We start from the raw sequence: 25,457 nt of genomic DNA on the forward strand, positions 1-25,457 counted from the left end.
TCTTTACATATGTTGCTTTTGGAAATGCCAGTAGCATAGGGCAAAAGTTTAAATTGATTAAGCAAGCAGCAAGGTAAGGGATGAAACATGTCAGGAGATATATTACTCTTAGAATGTGCTACTGGTTTTTAAAAAGTGATTATTTAGAAGCATGTATAAGTGAATAAAAACCTAGAATTTTTGTTTTGCATTAGTGTTTATATATATTCTGACAGACCCAGACTAGCTGACTGCCACGCCCTAATGGAGGGAAGGTATGCTGGGCTCCGAGTAAGCAGTTTCCTCTCCCTGAGTTAACAGGGCTGAGTCTAGTGCAGTATAATCAGACAGGCACTTGGAGTCAATTAAGAGCTTGCTGCAAGCAACAGGCTAATGAGGGCACCCATAGCCCATTAAAGCCTGCTGGGGCTTGTTTATAAGGACTCCCTGGAGAGAGGGCAGAGTAGCCCAAGATCTGAGAGTGAGAGCTGTGAGTAAGGCAGAGTGTCATGGAGGAGCAGGAGTGACTTACTCAGGTACCAGAAGAAAAGTACTGGGAGGGATTGTTTGGGGAAGTGGTCAGGGAAGAAGCTGTCAGATTGAAAGTTGCTGCAGTCTTAGGGTTGTTGGCCCAGAACCTGGAGTAGTGGGCAGGCCCAGATTCCCCCCATCCTTCCCCATGACATTACAGAGTCTTCCCCTGAGAGGGGAGACCAGAACTATAGAGGAGCTTTCCCCCCTAAAAAACTTGGACTATCCTCTGATGAGTATGGCTCAGTAGGCCCTTGCCTTTAGAAAAGAAGATGCTGTGTGGAGGGCCACAGTGAATCCTGTGGCAAATACTATCCTCCAGATATTATTTCTAACTTTTCTGATTAGTCTTTCCTTCTATATTTCTATTTACAGTTGTTTATATTTGGTTCGTTAGCTCTGTATATCCACACTAGAGGCTGCAGGGGAGACGGGGCCCAATCCTACACAATACTGAGTGTTTCTGGCGAAGTGCTGAGCGTCGTTAACTCCTATTGACTTCAGTGAGAGTTGAGGATGTTTATCTGCTCACAGGAGGTAGTTAGCCCCCTTGCAGGATTGAGCTTTCATACGGCAATTGCTTTCCACAACCTGAATTGCTCTGATGAGGAAAGTAGGCAGGTTTATTAAAATCACAGGTGTCTTCAGAAGTGCCTTTATTTCAGAAAACTACATAAACATGTGGAAGGGGCAGGAGCACTAGACAGGCTCTGGTTGGGAGGTGCTTACTGAAGGCAGATCCCTGCCTGCTGCAGCCCTAGACTGCTTATAGTTGCAGGTTGCTCCCTCCATGTGGCTCTCAGCTCCGAGAGGGGGAGAGGCTTGTGCTGCCCACATCCCCCAAGCAAGTCTCTCAGCTCCTATTGGCTGGTTGTTTCTGGTCAATAGGAGCTGAAGATTGGACATGGGGCAGGGAGATAACCCAAAGCTTCCCTTTCCCTCAAGAAGTAGAGTCACAGGAAGCAGCCCTGTGCTTAAAACAGTGGCAGTTGTGCCTGAGGGTCCTGGCAGGGAGGTCCACATGTTGGATCTGGTGGCTTGGTGGGAGGTTTCTTGCCCACTCCTGGTGTATCTGATGGTGAAAATCTCCTGGTACTGAATAGATAGAGGCATTGATATTGTCTTTTTAAATCTATCAGTCCAGTGCAAGGCTTTTTTTTTTTTTTTAATAGCAGCTGAAACCTGAACTTGCACTTGGTCATTCATATGACACATGCACTGAATTCAAAAAATGTTTTGGCTCAGGAACGGGTGCAAAAATATGTCCAGTTTTACAAAAACTTTAAGGGGCTTGTGTGGGTCTTAGCCACCTACCAGTGTTGTCTTGGGCAGTGCAGGAGAGGCATAGTTCTTCAGAAACTAGTGCAGTGCCTGCATTTCTCTTAGGACGGGAACTGCGACTTTGACAGACCTTTGTGAAAGCCCTACAAAAAGAGGCATGTTCACCTGAGTAAGGGCCTGTTGATGTCTAGTCCTGTAGTGCGTTCATGGCTAGCTATTCAGTGGCAGGAAAGCCATGCTGGCATCACCTGATGATACTAATTTACAGAGATGCTTTGTCAGAGTAAGGAAAACTATATATAAATTGAAGGACCAAATCCAAAGCATTCAGATTAATAGTCCTAATAAAGTCAAGAAGTTGTTGTTTCTTTAAAGAGCTACTTTAATTTCAGTCGCACTGGAAACAGAAAAGATACTTGCCAAATGCAGATGGAAAAATGGTATAATTTAAAACTTTTAAGTTGGAAGGCTGAGAAAATTGGAGGATGACATAAAGATGAGCACAGTGGTCAATATTGATTAAGGCAGCTCAAGTCTACAAGATAATCTGGATCACATGATTCAGATGGGCACAATCAAATAACATACATTCTTTGTTCCTGAACCTGTAGGGTGACCAGACATCCCATTTTTAAAGAGACAGTTCCATATTTAAGCCCTCCAGCAAGCATCTAGACTTCTTAAAAATGAGAAAGTTGTCTCATATTTTCTGTCTCACTCCATTAGAACAGGCAAGTCCTTCTGCTGGCTGGATCCCTGCTTGCCACTAGTTGTAAGTGAGGGGTCCAGTGGCTGATGATAGAAGTGGGTGTGCAAGGCTAGGGTTGCAGTGAAAATGCAGCATGTGAGGCTGACTGTCTCCCATGCTGGTCTGTCAGCACAGTGCTTACTGCATGCCTCTCTCAGCCAGCAGGGCCTCATACCTGTCCTATTTTCATGTGGCACTGGCTGTGCACTGTGGTGATTGGTGAATGTGGCCAGGTACCAGATGGCAACTGGTTATGTTTTGCCTCTGATGCTCACCCACTACCCCCACGCTTTCTTCTCCATGTTTTGCCCCTTCAGTTGTCTTTAGCCCCACTGTTTCACCATATTCCCTGTAGTGGGACATGTCTTACTCCTAGTCCTGTATAGAAAATCAGCCCCTGGTTGGAGTGCTCACCTTACCAACAGCTGGTCTTCAGGCTCCTTCCTTCCTTCCCCCACTGCCTCTGGTTGGGCCAACACCCTGGGAAAGTCTAAGAACCTTTGGGCTGCAATGCTGGCCAGGAAGAGCCTCAGACAGCATGGGCATGTGGAGGCATCTCCAACCCTTAGCTAAGCTCTGGAGTGGGAAGAGGGAGCAATTTCCATCCTGTTCACATCTCCAACTTGAAGGCTCCACAGCAACCCCTAGTACAGGGATTTAGCATCAAATGCGCCTTCCGCTACCCCTATCCTGGGTATTGCCCCCCGAGATTGAGAGGTTGCTCCATTCCTAGGTACCCTCCCATGCTGAACCACTTCTTTGGCTGGGTTTGCTGAAAGCCTTCCAGTCAGGTTCCCTGGTGCACAATGCATCCTTAGGGTTTAGCCACTTTCTGCCTGCACTGTAGGAGAGGGACAGGAGATGGCCGACTTATGTTGGTGCGCAGCAGCAGTCTACAGGTTTTACCTGCTTTTTGGCATGCTGCTGGCAAGAAGGGAGAAGATGCTTTCTGTTATATATGTGTGTGTGTGGGGGGGGGGGGGAGAAGAGCCCTAGAAAGACATGGGCCAAGTTATCCCTCCCCTGCAGCTGTAAGGGAGAGCTCTATGTAGGAACAGCAAGATGGTATTACTTCTGCATATAGCACTGATGAGACCATGACGGACATATTGTGGTCAGTTTTTGTGTCCCATCCCTTCACTCCCATACAGAGCTGAAAAGCTGCTGCTGGACACGTTCTGTTGTGAACCCTGGCAGAAATCTGAGGAGGGGAGGTATGTGACCCTGCATTCCCTCTGCCCATGTGCTGCCTCAGGAAGGTGCAGTGCCAAGTACCAGGAGAGGTAGGTCCATCCCAGGAGCACAGTCAGTCATGGAGGATGGAGAGCTCTGGATGGGAAGGTTGGGTCACTAGTCCCTGTCCGTGTGTGAGAGAGGTGTAGGGATATCACCTCTCCCCATGTGTGTGTTTGGGGGTAGAGGTATGTGTGTGTCACCCCTCTGTGTGAACCATAAAGCCTTCAAGTAAAAGTATACAATACAATTTTTTAACAGGCACTCAGTCAGCTTGATGTTACTTCAAACATTTGTATGATTGATTGCTATTCAATATGCTTGAATACAAGTACTTTTATCAGATGTCCCATATTCAGAATAGGGAAATATTATCACCCTATACATGTGTGACCTTACATTTGGCTAAATTAAAATGCAAATCACAGTTTGGGGGAAAAGGACTGTATCAAATAAACCAGTAGTTCTGAAAAGGACTTTGGGGTCATGGTAAATAACCAACTGAACATGAGCCATGAATGAGATTCTGGGGTCAAAGGGGCAAATGTGATCCTTGTATGTATAAACAGCGTAACTCTCAGTAGAAGCAGCAAGGTGGTATTACTCCTGATACTGCATTGATGAGACCATGACACAAATATTGTGTTCGGCTTTTGCGTCCATAGTATTATAACATATGTTGAAAAATTGAAACTCAGAGAAGAGAATGATTTTTAAGGCACTGATGAAAAATAACTTTAAGCAGCCTGTGGGCTGGATGTGGTTCGCCAGGATTAGCCTTTGGTGGGCTGCCAGATGTTCTATTTACCTGCATGTCTGCATGTATGGCTGCTTGCAGCTCATGTTGGCCATGGGTCACTGTTCCCAGCCACTGGGAGCTGTGGCAAGTGGCATGGGCTGGGGCTTGACTTGATAGACATGGACTATTTGGGGTCAGGAAGGAATTTTCCTCCAGGGTAGATTGGCAGAGGCCCTGGAGGTTTTTCGCCTTCCTCTGTAGCATGGGGTACAGATCACAGCTAGAGGATTCTCTGCATCTTGGGGTCTTCAAAGTATTTGAAGGCTTCAATATCTGAGATATAGGTGAGAGGATTATTCTAGGAGGGGTGGGTGAGATTCTGTGGCCTGCACTGTGCAGGGGGTCAGACTAGATGATCATAATGGTCCCTTCTGACCTTAGTCTATGGCTATGTCTACATTGGCCCCTTCTTTGGAAGAGGCATGTTCATTTCCAACTTCAGAATAAATAAACATGGCTGCCGCTTTTTTTTCCCGGCTTGGGGAAAAGCCGGAAAAAAGCGTCTAGACTGGTGCGATCCTCCGGAATAAAGCCCTTTTCCGGAGGATCTCTTATTCCTATTTCAAGAGATCTTCTGGAAAAGGGCTCTATTCCGGAGGATCGCGCCAGTCTAGATGCTTTTTTCTGGCTTTTCCCCAAGCCGGAAAAAAAGCGGCGGCCATGTTTATTTAAATCCCGCGGGGGATATTTAAATCCCCCGCAGATTTCCCTATTCTGAAGTTGGAAATTAACATGCCTCTTCCGGAGAAGGGGCCAATGTAGACGTAGCCTATGAGTCTAAATGATCTAATCTGGTTGTTCAAAACAGAAATTCCCAAAATATTAGGACCAATCCTCAGCTGCTATCAATTGTCATAGCTCCACTGAAAGAAATGGAGCTATGGCTGCTAATATCAGCTGAAGATCTGCTCCATACTCTCACGAATTGGGACTGTGCGGAACCATTTTATATATGAAACATAGGTGGGAGACTCTATCATCTTGCTACACTTTCAAAAGTCCCTTTTCACAGGTGGACTTTTGCTTGTCTCCACCAACAACTTTTACAAGCACTGTCTGCAATTGCTACGTATGTTGTTTTTTGTAATTGGTCTAGTCTCTTCATCTTACCTCCTACCTGTAACTTGTTTTCTCTTTCATTAAGATGACCTGGGTTATGCTTAAATATTTATGTAATTTGGGAAGACACTGGCTCTTCTCTTTTGCATGCTCAAAGTTGAACACTCAAAGAACATTGTTAATTAAATGCTCAAAAATAACATTGTTAATACTAAATTTTTGTGAGGATGGAGACATTTTCTACCAACACTTTCTCCCCACACTGTTCACCATATGCATGCATAAGCTTGTGCTTGCTAAAATGTCTAGCTCTATGCTTGCCCTCCTAACTTATGTTACACCAGTGCAAAAGAAAGTGTTTGCAATTGTACCTGTAAACTCACTCAGGTCCTGAATGGGTATAGAAATGTTGCCCTCTGCCCAAAAGAAAGGGAACTATAATAGTTGCCTACAAATGTTAGTGTACGTAAGTACAACATACATATACATGTTTGCATATGTGAATCACCCTATGAAGAAATGATGCTTGGTGAAAAATCTGACTCTCCACATTTCACCTTATAAAACGAAATGGCAAAACTGAAAAATCTTTGGGTATGTCTGCACAGCAAAGAAAAATCCATTGCTGGCCCATGCCAGGTGACTTGGGCTTGTGGAGCTTGGGCTGCAGGCCTGCTTCACCACAGTGTAGACTTCCAGGCTTGGGTTGGACTCTGAGCTCTAAAATCTGTGGCTGTCCTGAGCCTGAAACCCTGTACAGCAACAATATGTCCCTTAAGCAGTTGGCATGGGCCAGCTGCAGGTTTTTCTTTTCTGTGTAGAATCTGATATATATAATGAGTTTGTCTGCTTGATCAAGAACTCCTAAATGGTAAGAGCTAAAACTACCAAATTCAGTATACAGCTTCCTCTGATCATAACTTAAAGCAATATAAGGGCTTGGCAGTGCCAGGAAAATAGCATGTGCCTGGAGATCGGTTTTATGAGAAGCAAACAGAAAAGAGACACAATCACCAAAGCAAGTACAGTCCTCAAACTTGACATAACTGTGTCTACACAGCATGGCTTAACTTGAAATAAGCAACACAAATTGAGCTATGTCAATTGCATAGCTTATTTCGAAATGGGGAGCGTCTACACAGCACTGATTTTGAAATAGAGCACTCTTCCTCTAACTTCCCTTACTCCTCCTACAATGAGGATTACAGGAGTCAAAGTAAGAAGTCTTCCAGCTTGACAGTGTTTTGACACTATTTTGAAATAACTGCCTGCTGTGTAGATGCATACTAAGTTATTTCAAAATAACGCTAATTATTTTGAAATAATGTTGCTGTGTTGACGTACCCTGAGTGACTGTTGAAAGAAACTGAAGCAAGGTATGAGAGAAAAATAGGATGAACCTGGAATAGGACTGTTTTTCAATTAACCCTACAGAAAAGATATAAAATGGAGAAATTTGAAATAGTGCTCTGTTTTGGCACAGCTAAATTAATGCTTAAGGTTTGAAAATTAGAAGAAAATGTTATTGGAAACCAAATTGGCTATATCTTGCTTTTGTTAAAATATAGCAAATTTCGAGAGTTTATAGGGATGAAGGAAAAAAATACACTTGATTGAATTCCCATTTAAAAAATTTACTAAAAAAATTAAATGGAAAAAATGTAACACTCCCTTTTTAAATATATCTGAAATAAAATTTAACTTCATAAAAATAACACTATTTTTCAAAAATAATCATTTAAATAAAGCATTTATATACAGGCAATAAGATACTCAATTTTATTCTCTATCACTTAATGATTCCAAACATTCTGTTCCCTTTTTTTGACTGCCACTGCACATGAAGTCAATGTTTTTGGAGAATTATCTACAATGACTCCAATATCTCTCTTGAGGAATGAACACCTCTTGGAGTATACTGAGCATCTTCAACTTCCATGGAGACTAATGAGAACTGTTGGTACATTTCTAGGAAGTGCTTAGCAGGATTAGGCCCTTCTGCAGCAAATCTCTCTGCAAAAACCCAATACAGTTTGACAGTAAATTAAATATTATAGTTGGGGTTTAGTCATTTATTTCCTAGTCAGGAATATCAGAACCATTAAGTGCTGCTTTCATATGCTGCCAAGTATTAATTGCTCAAACATCAGTGCACAGAATTTGATCATATATTGTGTCATCAGCATTCATTCCCACTACGGTAAAGTGAAGGGGAAAAAACAGACACTAGAAAAGGAGACAAATGGAACAGAAGAACAATGAGATGAATAAATACATGCTGCAGATGCTATTGGTCCTGATGCTATTTTCACTTATGCCTGGAGCTGGGAGAAATATTTTGCATGAATAGTTTATTTTCTAAAAAATGCACTTTGGTCAACCCAAAACTAGTCATGAATTTGCCAGATAAATGGGATAGTTATGGAGGAAGCTGCTTTGCCTATTTAGGGGAGAGAGGCTTTGAGCTTGGATTCCCTACACTGTAGGGCTGTCTACACATTGGCATGATTTTGTGCAAAAGCAGGCGATTTTGCACAAAAACATGCTGCTTGTCTACATTGGCGGGGAGTTCTTGTGCAAGAACACTGCCATTCTAATGTGTGAAATCAGTGATTCTTGTGCAAGAACTATGATTCTCCCACTCAGGAATAAGCCCTCTTGCGCAACTGTTCTTGTGCAAGAGGCCAGTGTAGACAGGCAACATGAATTTCTTGCACAAGAAAGCCCAATGGCTAAAATGGCCATCGGAGCTTTCTTGCACAAGAGCATCTACACTGGCATGGATGCTTTTGCGCAAAAGCACATCTCTTGCACAAAAGCATATGCCAGTGTAGATGCTCTCTTGTGCAAATACTTTAATGCAAAAGCTTTTGCATTAAAAGTATTTGCACAAAATCTTGCCAATGTAGACGTAGCCTAGGTGCATGTCCTAGCTCAGTCTCTTTTGTTGAAGATGTCTCACTTTGTGTGTAATACTTGAATAGTCACTCGGTATGTCTACACATCAGTTACCCCGTGTCTTCACAAGCCACCTGTTATTTCAAAATATTTTGAGGGTTAAGGGATGTCTCAAAATAGCACTTTATTTCAAAATAAAACTCAAAATAAGATTATTTTGAGTTTAGAGTGCAGTGTGGACATAGCCTGAGACTCAGGGAGGGAGAGCTTGGTGGGGAGGGCACTTTGGTGGCAGACCCAGGTCCAGTCCCTGCTGCTCTGACGAATAGTTTATTACCTTCACAAAGTGAAGCTTTCATAGAAGAGATATGTCCTGGACTATCTTGTAGCCCAGTTTGGGTCCATTTCTGCTATGGAAGAGATAACAGCCCATATCCCTTGTCCATATCAGACAGAAGAGAGGACTGAACCGTGGCTTCCTTCAGCCCATGTGTCTCATCCTCCAAATATTTTCTTAATCCAGACCTAAAAATGCCAAAAACACAATGTTTTGGGTGGAATGACATACTGTATTTTGTTTGGTCTGAAATAGGCTTTCTGATTCACTGATAGATTTTGGAATTTTCAGTTCAACACAAACTGATTCTTCTGGTTATTCAGAACTACCAGTGAACCAGAAAAATCAGTTATTCACCCAGTTCTACTTACATCTGAATTTCACAGGTGCAACTCAATTGCCTTTACTGGCATTACACTCTGCAAGGACTTAAGTGAAAGGAGAATCCAGGCCTCTGTATTCCCTGATGAATCTGTAGCCCAACATCAGAATTGGGGATCAGCAATGACACTCATGGGATCTCAGTGCATAATTGATTTAACTTTGCTATCTTGTCAGCAGACCTATTTAGGCAGCACTGGCAGCATGGGGAAAATCGTGCCTAAATGTTGCCTAGAGAATATCTGTAACTTGATTCACAGCACAGATAATCATATGCTCAGTGTTTCCATGTCTAACGCTATGTTTTTTAGTGTTCTTTAATCTGAATAACAACTCTTTTATCTTTCGCTCTTTTTTACTTAGCTGAGGAAAAGGATTAAGGATCAATAAGCACTTGGATATCTTAGATTGTCAATGGGCCATGTATTTCTATGGGCCATTATATCTCTAGGGCTATGTCTAGACTACAGGCTTCTTTTGGGAAAATAACTTTTTTTTGGAAGAGATCTTCTGAAAGAGACTGCTTTTTCGATGCACTTTCACAGTGTGAACGATCTGCTTTTTCAACAGTGTCCATTCAGTGTGGATGCTATCTTGAATATAAGCTGTGATTACTGTGGGTGGAATGGCCACCAGGGCACCTGTGCTTTTTTCTCTTTCTTCTTCTTGTGAATCATAGAATACTAGGACTGGAAGGGACCTCGAGAGGCCATCAAGTCCAGTCCCTTGCCCTCATGGCAGGACCAAATACAGTCTAGACGATCCCTGATAGACATTTGTTTAACATACTCTTAAATATCTCCACAGATGGAGATTCCACAACCTCCCTGGGCAACTTATTTCAGAGTTTGACTACCCTGACAGTTAGGAACTTTTTCCTAATATCCAACCTAAACCTCCCTTGCTGCAGTTTAAGCCCATTGCTTCTTGTTCTATCCCCAGAGGCCAAGATAAACAAGTTTTCTCCCTCCTCCTTATGACACCCTTTTAGATATCTGAAAACTGCTATCATGTCCCCCTCAATCTTCTCTTTTCTAAACTAAACAAACCCAATTCCTTCAGCCTCCCCTCATAGGTCATGTTCTCCAGACCTTTAATCATTCTTGTTGCTCTTCTCTGGACCCTCTCCAATTTCTCCGCATCTTTCTTGAAATGCGGTGCCCAGAACTGAACACAATACTCCAATTGAGGCCTAACCAGTGCAGAGGAGAGTGGAAGAATGACTTCTCGTGTCTTGCTCACAACACACCTTTTAATGCATCCCAGGATCATGTTTGCTTTCTTTGTAATGGCATCACACTGCTGACTCATTCAACTTGTGGTCCACTATAACCCCTAGATCCCTTTCTGCCATACTCCTTCCCAGATAGTCGCTTCCCATTCTGTATGTATGAAACTGATTGTTCCTTCCTAAGTGGAGGTTGCATTTGTCTTTATTAAACTTCATCCTATTTACCTCAGACCATTTCTCCAATTTGTCCAGGTCATTTTGAATTATGACCCTATCCTCCAGATTAGTCGCAACTCCTCCTAACTTGGTGGTATCTGTACACTTAATAAGCGTACTTTCTATACCAATATCTAAATCGTTGATGAAGATATTGAACAGAGCTGGTCCCAAAACAGACCCCTGCGGAACCCCACTTGTTATGCCTTTCCAGCAGGATTGTGAACCATTAATAACTACTCCCTGAGTATGGTTATCCAGCCAGTTATGCACCCACCTTATAGTAGCCCCATCTAAGTTGTATTTACCTAGTTTATTGATAAGAATATCATGAGAAACTGTATCAAATGCCTTACTAAAGTCTAGGTATACCACGTCCACCGCTTCTCCCTTATCTACAAGACTCATTACCCTATTAAAGAAAACTATCAGATTGGTTTGACATGATTTGTTCTTTACAAATCCATGCTGGCTGTTCCCTATCACCTTGCCACTTTCCAAGTGTTTACAGATGATTTCCTTAATGCAACAAGTAATTATCTTCCCTGGCACAGAAGTTAAACTAACTGGTCTGTAGTTTCCTGGGTTGTTCTTATTTCCCTTTTTATAGATGGGCACAATATTTGTCCTTTTCCAGTCCTCTGGAATCTTTCCTGTCTCCCATGATTTTTCAAACATGATAGCTAGAAGCTCAGATATCTCCTCTATCAGCTCCTTGAGTATTGTAGGATGCATTTCGTCAGGCCCTGGTAACTTGCAGGCATCTAACTTTTCTAGGTGATTTTTAACTTGTTCTTTTTTTATTTTATCTTCTAAAACTACTCCCTTCCCACTAGCATTCACTATGTTAGGCATTCCTACAGACTTCTCGGTGAAGACCAAAACAAAAATCATTGAGCATCTCTGCCATTTCCAAGTTTCCTGTTACTGTTTCTCCCTCATCACTGACCAGTGGGCCTACCCTGTCCTTGGTCTTCCTTTTGCTTCTAATGTATTTATAAAAAGTCTTCTTGTTTCCCTTTATTCCCGTAGCTAGTTTGAGCTCATTCTGTGCCTTTGCCTTTCTAATCTTGCCCCTGCATTCCTGTGCTGTTTGCCTATATTCATCCTTTGTAATTTGTCCTACTTTCCATTTTTTATGACTCCTTTTTTATTTTTAGATCATGCAAGATCTCCTGGTTAAGCCAAGGCGGTCTTTTGCCGTATGTTCTATCTTTCCAACACATCGGAATAGCTTGCTTTTGGGCCCTTAACAATGTCCCTTTGAAAAACTGCCAACTCTCCTCAGTTGTTTTTACCCTCAGTCTCAATTCCCATGGGACCTTACCTATCTGCTCTCTGAGCTTACCAAAATCCACTTTCCTGAAATCCATTGTCTCTATTTTGCTGTTCTCCCTTCTACCTTTCCTTAGAATTGTGAACTCTATGATTTCATGATCACTTTCACCCAAGCTGCCTTCCACTTTCAAATTCTCAACCAGATCCTCCCTATTTGTTAGGATCAAATCTAGAACAGCTTCTCCCCAGTAGCTGTTTCAATCTTCCGAAATAAAAAGTTGTTTCCAAGGCAGTCCAAGAACTTATTGGATAGTCTGTGCCCCGCTGTGTTATTTTCCCTACATATATCTGGATAATTGAAGTCCCCCATCACCACCAAATCTTGGGCTTTGGATGATTTTGTTAGTTTAAAAAAAGCCTCATCCACTTCTTCCACCTGGGTAGGTGGCTTAGTAGACTCCTAGCATGACATCGCCTTTGTTTTTAATCCCCTTTGTTTTTAAGAGGGAGTTGAAAGAACTCCCTCTTCTCCATCCACATGCGCCCTTTTCCGAAAGAGCTCTTTCAGAAAAAAGGCTTTTTCCTTGTAGAAAGAGGTTTACCAATGTCGGAAAAACCCCTCAGTTCTTTAGGTGGTTTTTTTTTTTTTTTTTTTTCCAAAAGAACACAATTGCAGTGTGGATGTAAGTGAAGTTTTTTTCGGAAAAATCAGTTTTTTCAAAAAAAGCTCTAATGTAGTCATACCCTAGATGTAGTGCTCACAGAGATGGCCTTTGCAGACATGTGCACAAGGATTGAAGATCTTGTTTCCTTTTTCAAAAATTGCCTGTTTCTAGTGTTTCAGAAAGTCAGAGGCTGCTATGAATAATACAGGCATTTTTACTGATGCATGTAACACAGCTGTTTGCTTCCTTCTCTGCTGTGCTGAGGAACATGCTATGTAATTTTCTTCACACACAGCTCTGCACACTGACCTAATTTGGAAAGCCTGGTATTCAAGTTGCAAGTCTCCTCTAGGATCTGATGGTAATTATGGTAATTGTTCCTGTGATCTTACGGTGGCCACAAAATTGGGTGACAGGAATTTCAAAAGGACTGAAAGACCAGTGATGGTTAGGTCTCTAATTAACAGAACAAATTATGTATGAGATTGTAATTTACCCTAGGTGCCCACATAGGGGAGCAAGCAGTTGTCACATGCATAGCAGTGAAGTGCCCGGATATGCCCCACAGTTGGACACATTGCAGTGTGCAGAATAGAGCAGATGTTGCTGCCTGTTGCCACTGGCTTTACCTGGTGGATCTGGAACTTCCCCAGTATCCTCGGGATGTGGACCAAGCAGAGCTTGGTGTGTTGACCCTCAGAATAGTTAAATGTAGAATCATTGTCTGAGACACAGCAAGGCTTCTTGGCACCTGTCTCAAGCTGCTTAAAGAAGTGAGACAACGTGGGTGATTTTCATTTAGATTGAAGCTTTGGCAGTGGGCAGGCTATGTCTTCAATGCATGATTGAACTAGGCTCTGACCCAGGTTTTGGTCAAAACTCACCACTCTCCCTTCCCTCCTCCTCCCCCCCCCCCCTCCGCCCGTCCACACACACAAACAACTGACTCGATTTAGTAGGAGCTTTAAGACCAGTTTAACTTTCCTGGCTGGGGGTATAGATTAGAGCCCATACTTCTGTTTAATTTGGGCTACAACAGGGGTGTCCAAACTTTTTTCAAAGAGGGCCAGATTTGATGAAGTGAACATGCGTGAGGGCCGACCATTTTGCCTGACATTCTTTGAACCATTAAAATTAAATGCAAATTAACTATTTTATGCAAAGTTTATTGCAAACGGCATACTTTTCATTTTGTCACATGGATGACAAATCTAAACAGGTGTTAAATCACTCTGCCTTTCTTATCTGAAGGCCAGATGAAAAAAAATCCAGGAAGCTGAAATATATGTCAGGAACATTGTAAAGTACATTACATATTATTGGTAATAAAGGTTGTCTGTCAACTTTTAAGTTAAAAAATTATGAACAGGAACATAACACCAAGTATACATGTTCTGTCCAAATATATTTATAACTGATTTAGACCAACTGACATTAACTGAGATTTTACAATGTATTCATCTCAATACATATGGATTCGTTGGGGGCCATAAAAGATAGATATTGCCAAATTACCTGTGGGGCTGTATTAAGCCAGAACACGGGCTGCAATTGGCCCACGGGCCGGACTTTGGACATGCCTGGGCTACAACATGCCTGTTTTTGTTGTGAAGATGTAGGCTAACGCACTTGAGTGCTGACAGTCCTCCAATGGCTTTCTCATAAGTCCCTATGAAGGATTCACAAATTCTTCCGTCAGTGTCATAATTACTCCAACCCTAGGCTATGTCTACACTTGTGGCTTCATGTGCAAGAACAGCTGTTCTTGCGCAATAATCCGCATTGCATCCACACTGCCCACCCGCTCCTGCGCAAGAAGATTTACAGTACGGTGTGGTAAGAGACGGCTTATTGCGCAAGAGCTATGCTCTTTTCTTACAAGTGTAAGCTCTCTTGCACAAGATCTCTTGCCAAGACAGCTTCCACTTGTAAGAAAAGAGCGTAGCTCTTGCACAAGACAGCTATTTTAGCTATAGAATATTATTGTGCAAGAACCCCTGCCACGTATCCACATTGCCATGGGTGCTCTTGCACAAAAGCACATCTAACACATGGCAGTGTGGACATGTTCTTGCGCAGGACTCCTTGCACAAGAACCCTTGCACAAGAAGTTCTTGTGCAAGGAGCCACCAGTGTAGACATAGTCCTAGAGTGTTTCAGCACCCAGAAACATGGAATATGCACTCAGGCACACATAGTGGAGTGCAGAAACAGTGAAGACAGAGTAAAGAGGATAGGACTTTACTGATGGATGCTCGCACAAGGCTAGGCTAATCCCAGTGCTCAGACCTGTGTTCTGATTATCCCAATTAGCTGTGCAGTGAAGACATAGCCTAAACAGCTCTAAAGTGGGTATTGTTTACATTTATATTGACTTTAAACACTACTTTATGAGCCTTATTGAGAATGAAAATAAGGCCCTCTCCAGGGGCACCAACAGCCTTTCCGGGGCCATGGGCAAGGTGTGTGTGGGAGAGCCTGGCTCCCACTCCTGGAAGGGGAGGAGCCACAGGCAGAAGGGGTGGAGCCAGGGCAGTCAGCCTTGAGCATCACCCAGCATGTGGCACCCTCACCCGACCTTAGCGCTGCCCAGAGCACGCAGCATAGTGCTCGGGTGACAATTTAAAGCTCCCACGGGTCTGGCCACCACCATCATCCCTGTGGCAGCAGCAGCAGCAGCCAGGAGCTGGGACTTGGTGATTCAAATGGGCCTGTTTGCTGCCACACCTATCCCACCCTTTTGGCAGGCCTGGCCCTTTCACTTCAAAAAAGGACATGGCTGAAGTTCAGGAAGTCCAGAGAAGGGCAAGTATGATGGTGAAAGGCTAGGCCAGGATTATACAGGAGAACAGATTAAAGACAATTGGAAATTTAGAGTTTAAAAGGTGATATAATAGCAATAATTTGAAATGATGAAAGGTTTAGTTAAGACAGATTACTTATTCTTCTTTCAGTTCCATTCTACTAGTGGACATTCTTTGACATTGATCTGTAGCAAATTTAGCACAGGCCAATTTAGAAAAGATACTTTACACAATTTAATTAATGGGTGGAATTCATTTCCATGTGGAAATAGAATCAAACAGTTTAATAAGAACTGGATGGATGTGTGAATTACTATAGTGTAAGCAGTTAAACAAAGACCCTCGGTTAGTTCAGTATGATACTAGAGCACAACCAATCTGCTTTAGGGCTTAAGGTGATTATCTGAAGGAGATGGGAAAGAATCTCTTAGATAAAATCAGTTGCTCAAGTCAGTCATGGAATTTTGTTTTCTCTAAAATCAAATACAGGGCTCTGCTGAGGCAGCATGTTTAGTAGATGGGCCATATGTTCCTATGTGTCAAATATACAAATATTTTATTAAATGATTATGTATTCATATATGCAATGTGGTGTTGTAATTTCATAAATGTCATGTATGGACTCAACTTAGATCCAGCACTTACTCTAGGACTACTTAGAAGTCTCAGAGGGGTAGCCGTGTTAGTCTCTAAGGTGCTATACAACCTCTAGTTTTTTAAACTTCTTTTTTGAAGTTGCAAACTAACAGAAAATACAGCTAGTATCATGAGCTTTTGTGGGCACAACCCACTTCTTCAGGTAACATATAGAATAAAAGGGACAAATATAAAGTAGCAAAAGAGGAAGGGAGGGAGAGAAAACCCCCTGTCATTTAAAGTAACCAGGCTAAATGAGGGTAATAGAGTAGGCTGTAAATGTCTCAACAAACAGTGTAACAGAACACCATTAGTCATCAACTACAGCCCCCAAATTAAACCCCTCCAGCACATCATTTGCTATCCACAATCTGTCCTGGAAAAAGACCCCTCACTCTCACAGGCCTCGAGACACAGACCAACCCTCACCTACAGAAAACCCCCTAATTAAGGATGTTAAATGGTGAGTAATTTACTAGTCAACAGGCACTTCCGCATTCCTTCTTCGAAATGTACAAGAGACCCCAGCGAGGGCTCTTCCACATTTCAAAGTGAAAGCACCTTCATGGAGCCTGGGACCAGTGGGAGACTGAGTCCCCCCCCACTGACCCGGGCTCCATGAGGTGCTGCTGCTTTGAAATGCCACGTGGAGCCCAAGGCATTTCCCCAGAACCTGTGATCAGCTGGGAATCCACTCTTCTCCCCCCCCCCTTGCTGATAAAGGCAGCAAAGGGGGGGGGGGGGGAGAACCAACTAGTCCTTAACATCCTTATCCCAAACCTGAAACAAATTCTTTCCAGCAACCATGCTTCACACCTCAAACATACTCACCCAGGAACCCACCCCTGCAATAAACTCCAGTGCCAACTCTGTCCACACATTTACACTAGCGACATCATCACAGGACCTAACCGCATAAGCCACCATATCAGAGGCTCATACAACTGCACATCCACTAACGCAATATATGCCATCAAGTTCCAGCAATGCCCCTCTGTCATGCATATTGGCCTAACTGGACAGTCTCTACAACAAAGGGTTAATGGACACAAATTAGACATTCAAAATGGTAACACGGAGAAATCTGTTGGGGAACATTTTAACTTGTCTGGTCACTCACTAATAGATCTAAAGGTGGCTATTCTATTGCAAAATCATTTCAGGAACCAACTAGAGAGAAATGTGGAATTGACTTTCAAATGGAAATTTGACACCATTAGCCAGGAACTGAATAAAGATATTTCTTGGATGAGCCATTATATTCAACACCCAAATGACAACAAAAGCTAAGTATCAGACACTTATGGCCCACTATATTAGCCTTATTTAGCATGCACACTTTGACAGGCTTTGTGGAGTGTAGTGGAGTGACTCGCGTTGACGGCAGTGGCAGAACCCTATGGAGAGGTGGAGCCACTGGCAGACCACGTAAGGTGTATCAATCCCCGCCCCGCCAGGTTGGGATGGTAAAATACTGCTGGGTGAACTTTTGAACCCTGGGGCGGCACTGACCCGGGGCAGAGAGTTTTGGGGTGTTGGACTTTGGGTGATTTTTTTGGGGTTGCTGGACTTAAAAGACTCTTGGGGTGTTGGACTTTTGAGACTTTGGGGGATTCGTGGCTGGGGGGAGGGTCTTTGCTCATGTTTGGCCTATGAATCCGAGTTGTGGTGTTTTCCCAAGTTAATGCTGATGTCGGTTATCTCATGTTATTAAAGGTTTGCTGCTATACTGAAGCTCTGTGCTTGCGAGAGGGGAAGAATTGCCTCTTTGAGGCACCCAGAGGTATATGTAAGATCTCCCAGGTCACTGGGTGGGGGCTTGAGCCAGTGTTGTATTACCTTGTTGGGAGGAGACCCCCTAGATACTGAACCCGGCCCTTGCTGCTATTAACTCGGTCTGACAGAAGGGTTACAATCATATAACTAACTCAGGAATAAGTAAGCTTTTATGACGTTTATAAATAATATATAAGAAATCAAATCTGGTGTAAACAAGCCAATGAATATCTACAGCAGTAGTCACCAACCTTTTTCAGCCCCAGATCACTTTTTGAATTTATGTGCAACCCAAGATCTACCCCTAAGATAATGTTGTATGAATTCTTATCTTTTATATTCGTGAACAGAAATTCATTTCCCCAATCCACATGGAAGTTATATATTTTCAGTTTCTTAGATGGCTCAGACTCGTCACTCATCGTTATCGTTAGCCAGAGATGTATAGCTAAAATAAAAAGCAAGAGAGCACTAACTACCAAATGTGTGATATTTGTGTTTTGGTTCAGTGTGGTGGTGATATTGTAAAGGTCAGACTGAAGACAGCTTTTACAGCTGTTTTGATTTAAAATTTTAGCCATAGTCCCGTAATTATGGAATAAGTCCATGGGTTCATTAGCAAGCACAAATAAATAATGAAAGCAAGGGATGAAACAGGCAAATATACATCTCTCCATGCTAGTCAGTATATAGTCCCCTATAGCTAGAACCCAGCAAGGACAGCTTCACTGCACCCTGACTCCAGCTGGAGCAAAGAGGGGCAGCCACTTGGCCAGCTGGCTAGGATGTTCAGCCCACTGACACTGTGCTGCACTCTAGCTGGGCTGGAGCAAAGAGGGGCAGCCATGTGGCCTGGCCAGCTGGCCACGGCGTTCAACCTGGTGAGACTGCCCAAGCAGAACCCACCAAATCACTACCACCACTTACCTTATGCTTTGCAAATGAGGAGGGGAGACCTAAAATTTATTGTGTGCAAGCGTGCGGTTCAGAGGGAACTGAAGATTGACTCTTGGTGTTGCTGCGATTGACTGCTCAATTGTGATTGATGGGTTGGTGACCACTGATCTACTGTAAACCTTTGTAAGCAACTGTAGGAATCCTATTCAAATTATCTTGCTGTTTTACTAAAAGGTTCCCCTAAATTGGAAGAACTTTGGGAAATACAATTTGAAGGAGTCAATATTTATAGGGTAGGATTAGTATTGTAAAGGAAGTTTCAGAGGGGTAGCCATGTTAGTCTGTAACTGAAAAAACTTTAAAAAACCAAACAACTAGTCTTGCAGCACCTTAGAGCCTAACAAAAATGTAGATGGTATCATGAGCTTTCGTGGGCACAATCCACTTGGTAAAGTATTTTTGCCAAGTAGGCCCTACTCCTGTGAGATGTTCAATACTTCTGGAACCTTCTACACCCTCAGTTGCCTTTGTAAATAAGAATGCTCAGCACCACACACAGGAGAGAGTCCTGAGCAGCTGAAATTGAAGCTCTTTTTGTCATTACTATGAAACCTTGATTAGTTTGTGCAAATTCTTCTCAGGTTTCTACCATTGAAACACTATCGCCCAGGTGCTAGTCACTTAGCAGTAGGGTTGCCAACTGTCTAATTACACAAAGCAAACAGCTTTGCCCTACCCCTGCCCCGACTCTTGCCTGAAGCTCCGTCCTGCTTTCTCAATTCCCCCTTCCTTCTGCTACTTGCTCTCACTCACTTCCATTGTGTGGGGCAAGTGGCTGGGCTGAAGGAGGAAATGAGGGCTGTGGTCTAGGGCCATCAGATTCAGAGTGTGGGAGGGGACTCCCAGGTGACCATGGGGTAGGGAGTCAGGGTGCAGAAAGGGGTGTCGGATGCAAGTTCTGGGAGGAGTTTGGGTGCAGGTGGCTTCAAGAGGGGGCTGAGGTAGATGGGTTGTGGTTCAGGCTCTGCCTCACAAAGAACAAACCAAAACAAGGAAGCCATCCATCTCACCAAAACAACTTGTAAGCATGAAGTGATTACTGCTGCTTTATGCCTGCCTGGCTCTACACATTGACTGAAACTATAGTGCAGAAAAAGGTGTGAACTGGTCCTATTAATCTTTTTAGATGTGAACTCTGAATCGTGATGATGATGATTTTAATGTCAGCATTCTTCCTATTTCACTGCTGATCAAACATTCAGAAAAGATCTGGGATGAAGAACTTCACAATTTACTCACTGTGGCATTTCATTTTGGTGCAGTGAATGGGTGGGGTGTGGGAAAATACCACCACTTATTTTTTTCCAGTCTGATCCCAAGACAATATTGAAGTCTAAATTATTAAAATGGAGAGAAATAAGACACAAAGAAAGAGGATCTTGATTTTTTTTTTTACTATAATAAACATAACCAATGAATCAACTATCGGCCGCAGAGACTTACATAAGAAGAATGGTAGTTCTCAATAGGTCGGTGAGTTTGAAACTTCATTGCACTGGAACATCTTCTGACAACACAAATTACTGTACAACCCCAGAGAGACCAAAGCATGAGCCTCCCCCCCACCAAATCCTGTTCCCCAGGATGCCAAAGCTTGTGGCCAAAGCTTGAGACCCAATGTGCTGGATGAGGGGGACCCAAAGCCAACAGGCTTCAGACCCAGGCAAAGAGCCTGGAAGTGGGCCCCACCAGCCAGGCCTGAACTCTTTGGCGCTTTGATTTTGGCTGTAGGAGGTATGGCTCAGACTTCAGTGTGGTGGGGTTCAGGTGTTAACTCCACACTCCAGCAAGTCTAATACAAGCTCTGGCAGGCTGCGACCCACTTTGGAATACCAAACCATAGATTGAGAACCTCTGCAATAACATATTTGAAGTAGTAGAAGCTATATATAATGGTCCCTTCCAAATCATTAATTAATTACAATAAAAAAAGGGAAAATATAACCTAGTATTTCTCAGAAAACGATCTCTATGCACACTTCCAGGATGCTTGCATAGTTTACCTTTCACTTATCAGTCTTCAAGTTGTGATGCTTCCTGTCAGTCCAAAACTAACTTAATGTTTTCAGTCCCCTATCCCCGTCCAAATCAGGAATCCTCTTGCTCACCCTGCATGACTACTGCAAGTCTATCTTTGTTTGGTGTTTCTCTAGTGTATGGTCAGCTGTATTAACCCCTGCTCCACTTTTGTTCTCATCACACACGTTAGTGGCAGGGAGGAAATAATGCTGAAACATTTCATATGCTTTCTGTATGTATCCCAGCACATGAAACTAATGCAAGATTGATATGCTTACACAGATTTCAGTAATACTAAATCATCCAAATGCTTCCCAATTAAGCAGGGTTATTGTCCCCATTAAGAAGCAGTCATTATCAATAAGTATCATTGAGCTTAAATGTGTTTGCTGAGAGATACCCTGAGTTAAGCAGACTTCCTAATTATGTGAATCTTGATTAAAAAGTGTATCTAAGAGTAGAGGGATGTTTATAACAGGTCACTGACTTAATTGCAGTATATTTCTATATTCCCATTGAGTTAAAATCTTTAAATTTGGTATTCATAAGATATTTCTACTGTACAGACATGTAATGGCATAGTTATGGCACAATAGCTATGATGGCATAACCTCACGGAAAAAAAATCTACACTGATGGAATGGGGTTTTCAGTCACTGTAGGAACACCATATCCTCAAATGACACTATCTAGGTTGACAGACACATTCTATCCATCTAGTTGCATTTCCCCTGGCAGCTAGGTCACTATACTAATGGGATGTGTCTACACTGGCATGAATTTCCGGAAATGCTTAAAACGGAATACTATTCTGTTTTCAGTTTTTCTGGAAAAGGAGCGTCTACATTGGCAGGCTGCTTTTCCGGAAAAGCCCTTTTCCCGGAAAAGCATCTGTGGCCAATGTAGACGCGCTTTTCCGGAAAAGAGCCCCGATCGCCATTTTTGCGATCGGGGCTCTTTTCCGGAAAAGACTACTGAGCTGTCTACACTGGCCCTTTTCCGGAACAGTGTTCCGGAATAAGGACTTATGCCCGAGCGGGAGCAGAATAGTTTTTCCGGAATAGCAGCTGATTTTGTACAGTAGAGCATCGTTGCTTTTCCGGAAATTCAAGGGCCAGTGTAGACAGCTCGCAGCTTATTTCGGAAAAGCAGCTGATTTTCCGGAATAAGTGGCCCAGTGTAGACACAGCCAGCCATGGTTCTCAGACTTGTGGGGTTTTTTAATTCCAGATTTAAAATTTTGACATTTTAAGTGGGAGCCATGATGTTTTAATCCACCCAAGAATTCCATTTAATCCAATCCTTGAGGACTCCTGATTGAAGATGGAAAGTTGACCCACAGGCCACCTGTTCTGATTATCAGATTCTAGTCAAGTGAATTGCTAAAATACAAGTTAGTGTGCTGCTGCTGCCATGGTTACCCAAAGAGTGAAATGCTCTTACTTTTTGCTTTCAGTGGTTCTGGAACGGTTTTTAGGGTGAGAGTGCTGATTTATTTGTTGCCCTCTCCCTCCCCCCCGTTTCATGCCCCTCTGGTTGCCAACTCTCCCAGCCTGAACTAACCGGGCACCATGCATGGCAATGCACCCAGTCTATATGGTCCAGGAGAGTTGGCAACTCAATCCTCTCACCGCCCACAGAGGAGCCACAGCTGCCATGTTTTAAAAACCCTAGGTGACATTAGAGCCTCAGTGGTCAATGGGCTGGACACTGGAGTCAGTGGGCCACAGATCATGCAGGGCAGTGCCAGAAGGTGATGGGACCATGAGGCACACCAGAGCATGAAGGTCAGGATCCAGGGCTGGTGAAGCCAGTAGTAGGTTGGCAGTGGGGCCAGCTCCCAGGCATGGGAAAGCAGGGTGCAAACCTGAGGGGTGCCACAGCCCCCCAACCTGTGCTTCCCATGGGTACTATATATTGCTACAGCATACGTATGTTAAACATGCCAAATAAGACAATTGTCAATTATTTAGATTATAGCAAAGAGTACAACAATAAAATCTCATCAGAGGAAGATTCATGAGCAATAATCTCAAAATGATGGGAACGATAATTGTTATATTTTGCAATATTCAGTATACAGTAAAACTCCAATAGTCCGGCACTCCTGATAGTCCGGCATCAAAATGATAAGAGCCTAGTGAGTGAGCTTCGGCAAAAAATGAGTCACAAGGTAACAGTGGCAGCAGCTGAACTGAGCAAAAAAGGGTAAAAAGGCTTAAAAAACCTAAAACATTACAGTATACAGTATGTACAATAAAAAGGGTTAAGAACACTTTATATATAGTATATAATGTATACAGTGTATATATATAACCAGTTTATAGTACCTCCTGATAGTCCAGCATATCTGATAATCCGGCACCACCTAGGTCCCATAGGTTCCAGATTATCAGAAGTCTACTGTATATTACAACTGTTTGTTTATAGTAGTGATTTTCAACACCTTTTGGCTGTCTTCTGCCTATGGATCTGATCCTTGGGATAATTCTGGACGAGAAGAAAAGGAGAACAAAGTAATATGGGGAAGATGAGATGGGACTGCAAGAGAGGGCAGCAGTTACAATTTTATTGTTCTACTTTTTTTTGTAATGACGTAGCCTGGGCTTTAAGCCCCTTGCAACTTGAGTCCAGGGTTTTTCTGTGTGGATTTTGGTAAAAGCGGGTGAAATGAGTCTGGTTTAGCAGTGAAGAGGAATGGTTTGGGGGGGGGGGGGAAGGAGAGAGGGAGGGAGGGAGAGAGAGAGCGAGGAAGGAAACAATAAAATAATACGACAGTGTATCTAGTCTGAACCGCTGTACTAAGCCAAATTTATAATTTCTTTCTTATGGTAATTGAGGGTGCTGAAAGGGATAGAATCCTCACCTCCTAACTTGTACATCACACCCACACAGCTACCTATGACAAGGCATGGGGAAGACTGGCGAGCATGACTGGCTGCATTTTCCCTATGTATATTTTGTTGGCATGAATGAACCCCTGGCCATACCCCTTTTCACAATCTCAAAATATCCACAGTCTTTCCTACTCTACAACGAGCTGCACAGATCTCCATCACATTCCAATGAACGAAGAATGCACAGCACGAGATCTTAGATGTTCCACCACCCCACTCAGCCCGACAATCTCACAGTTTTTCAAGCTTCTATGAGCATGCTCAACCTCTCAGGATTAGGTACTATAATAGTAAGAATGCAAATAAATGTTTATTTTTTAATGGGCTCAACTTCATAGGTTTCTGAGTGTTGTACAAAATTTATAATGACACAGAAAATTTCTAAAGCAAGAATGCCCAGTAACCAATGATGAATTTAAGAGACAGATGGGACGGTAAAGAGGGAAAGAAAATGTACTATATGATATATGATTTCAGTATAAAACAAGCTGCTGCCACATAATAAAGCTCTTAATTTTTACCATTTGAACATCTGCCACATAGCTGTTTTTACCTCCCAAGACTCGCAATTCTCATTTTCTGAGAGGATTTATGGTTTTCTACTGTTACTTCAATATTTTCCCTTGAAAGAACCATAGAGCAAAGGCTAGAAATTCTGGCCTCTTGAGAACTCAAGTTATGCCATTTTGTAGAATGAAAAAGCCACATTAACCTTGGCCAGCAGACCGTTTTTGACTACTCCTGAACAAGTTATTTAATGAAAACAGTCTTTTTGGAATTTGTATGCACACATATATACACATTTACCCTTTAAGAAACAATATATGATAAATTAGAGTTGGCAATTAAAAAAAAATGGCCTCCATCACTTCTTGTGGAATTTTGCCTGCACAACTCCTGTTCGTGCACTTTCAATATTCTTACTACTTGTATGACTACTTGTATGATCTGGACAAACTAGAGAAATGGCCTGCAGTAAATAGGATGAAGTTTAATAAGGATAAATGCAAAGTACTCCACTTAGGAAGGAACAATCAGTTTCACACATACAGAATGGAAAGTGATTATCTAAGAAGGAGTACTGCTGAAAGGGATCTAGTGGTCATAGTGGACCACAAGCTAAATATGAGTCAACAAAAGCAAACATGATTCTGGGATGCATTAACAGGAGTGTTGTGAGCAAGACACAAGAAATCATTCTTCAGCTCTAGAATAATTTGCCTAGGGCGGTCATGGAACACTGGAATAATTTGCCTAGGGAGGTTCTAGAACACTGGAATAATTTGCCTAGGGAGGTTGTGGAATCTCCATCACTTGAGATATTTAAGAGCAGGTTGGATAGACATCTACCAACGGGCAGGGGACTGGACCTGATGATCTCTCGAGGTCCCTTCCAGTTCTAGAATTCTATGATTCTATGACAGGGGAAATATTTGCATTTATACAAATGGAGACTAAGTCAAGATCAGGTTTTTGGGATTGAGTTTGATGCCATATCAGATCTAGCATTCAGGTTTGTGTTCTTTTTCTTTTTTGGATCAGGTCCAGAATTCAGTGGAAAGGTGGATTCAGATCCAAGGATTTGTTTCTGAACTCTTCCAAACTTTGATACTATTAAGATCGGGTTTTCCTGCTTTAGTTCATCACTAGTTAAACTCCGAAAGGTATATTCTGCAACTCTTACTTATATTCAGTAGTCTTTTTTTTCACACAATTCCATTGAGCTTCAATA

The 25,457-nt window shown here is 42.6% G+C and overlaps 1 protein-coding gene across 3 annotated transcripts in view; it reads left to right on the forward strand.

The window, feature by feature from the left end:
* The window catches only part of GRM8 (glutamate metabotropic receptor 8), a 507,705-nt gene that overhangs the window by 140,550 nt on the left and 341,698 nt on the right, over nucleotides 1–25,457 (forward strand). The window lies entirely within an intron of this gene.

This window comes from Pelodiscus sinensis, chromosome 1 (assembly GCF_052426305.1).
Source record: "Pelodiscus sinensis isolate ZL-2025 chromosome 1, ASM5242630v1, whole genome shotgun sequence".
NCBI classification, from domain to species: Eukaryota; Metazoa; Chordata; order Testudines; family Trionychidae; genus Pelodiscus; species Pelodiscus sinensis.